Source organism: Fukomys damarensis, unplaced genomic scaffold, assembly GCF_012274545.1.
Source record: "Fukomys damarensis isolate Sample0158 unplaced genomic scaffold, DMR_v1.0_HiC HiC_scaffold_33, whole genome shotgun sequence".
NCBI lineage: Eukaryota > Metazoa > Chordata > Mammalia > Rodentia > Bathyergidae > Fukomys > Fukomys damarensis.
In genome coordinates, this window is record NW_022900945.1 from 19,947,975 (window position 1) to 19,950,058 (window position 2,084).

Consider the following 2,084-nt stretch of genomic DNA (forward strand, 5'->3'; position numbering starts at 1 on the left):
AAAAAAAAAAAAAAAAAAAAAAAAAAAAAAAAAAAAGAATGGGAATTTAAAGATTAAACTGAACTCAGAGTCTTCTAAGCACAGAGTCCTGAACACTTGTATAGCCCCAGGGGTCACAAAGCCAGCTCTGCCTCTACCATAGGAAAAACTAGCAATGGTATCTGTAGGATGAGGTTTCCTCAAGAGCTGTCCATTTAAGCTACATGACACCACTCATCGTCACAGACTTAATCTAGTTAATGTCAATGTACTAGGTTTATAAGGCAACACACCCTGTCAAAATCCAACTATGCTAATGGAGAGCACGGAGGTTTAAAGAGTTCAAGATAAGAGTTAACCCTTAGATTTTTCGATTGGCATTCACCTGACTCTGATAATAAACAGCAAAGAAACTTCCCTTTAAGCCCAACAGAATCAGCCAAGAAAATCATGGAGAAAATAAAATTGTTGTGGTTCTTAAGCCGCTAGGTTTTGGGACTATTTTGTCCACACGACTAGATCAGCATAACTGATGAAAGAAATTCCATCCAGAAAACATAGCCACTATGACCACAGCAGAGAAGGAATTTATCATAAGAGCTAGGATTAGGAAGCGAAGGACTAAAGAAAGGAATTGAACACCAGGAACAGCCCAAAAGCCTACCTGCAGCAGTGGAGTTGAGGTTGGGTGTTGGGTCTGGGCACATCCAGGAACAGGATTGGGACTGGGAAGGGGCTGCTGTAGCAGTCTGTGGACTTCTGCACAGCTACCACCTCTGTGGGGTGGTTGCCAAGGATCCTATGGTGAGCCTGGGGCCAGGGTAGGTCAGCTCAGTCAGGGTTCAGAGGAAGAGTCAGACATGGAGGAAAGAAGAGCGAGATCACCAGCCCACCTGCATCTGTTTCTTACAGCCTCTTATGTCCCATCTTCAGACAGCTATGGCTGCTGCTTTACTTTCACCCTCCAATTTCAAATCCATTATTCTTTTGGCCAACTGTACCAGAGAACTGTAAGGTTTCTAGAAGATACAGGTCTGATTTATCCAAGTTGCCTGAGCAAAGCCACTACAATCATGGAAGTGTGCAACCGTGACAAACTGTGGATAGCAACAGATTTCCTCATGCGCTAGTGAGGGGTCCTATCTGACCTCAACCCAATAAAAAGGCAGCAGGTTAGAAGCTCTGAGCTCCTGTGACACGGTGGAAACACTGGTGGCATTGACAGAGACTGTCTAGCCCTTCCCATATGGAACTGTAGAGCCATATTGGACTGGTCTACTTATTCACTTTAATCTATATTTTAAAGCTTTTGTACTCCTATTTTCTGGATCAGTAATAAGCCTGAATAAAAATTTTTAAGATAAGTTTGAGCTGCCATTTTCATCAGTCTTCTAACTGATTCATATATTCTTGAGAACGAAGAGAGAAGGACAAACTGTCAACAAGCAAACATGAAGAAAAGGGGGAAAATGGCTGCACAGTATTTCTTAAAATAGAAGAAAATTAAATGATAACCAAGACCTGTCATGCAAAGGTACAAGATCCCAATGATGAATGTAACTGTACTGTATACCTAAAATGTACCAAGAAACTCAATGAGAAAAAAAAAATAGAAGAAAATTTAAAAACCAAGAAAATGTATGGTCATGAAAAAAAAAAAAAAGAAAGGATTCAAGGAGGAAAACTCAACCAACTGCTTTAATTAGTGCTGTGCATGGGTCATTGCTTTAGGAGCACAAAGTAAATTAGTAATATTAATAAGAGCAATTTTTAAGGAAAGATAGAGAGTAAGCAAATACACATTCTGTCAAGATTCTTTACTATGAAACATAGTCAAGAGCAGATATTAGATGTAACCGTAGCAAAGAGGGCCTTTGTTTGTAGAGACATTGTTAAATTTTATTGTAAACATTATACAGGATTATATATTTTTAACTTTGTATACATAAAACTGACTGAAACCTTTAAAGTCTGGAGTCAGATTATGGCATAAAGGTAAACTGTGGTTAAATCTTTATTTTGAAATCTGCAAAAATGGGATGACAGTACCTACCTCCAAGTGTACAGAACCCATTAAGCAATGGTACATGTTTGGCTATATATAT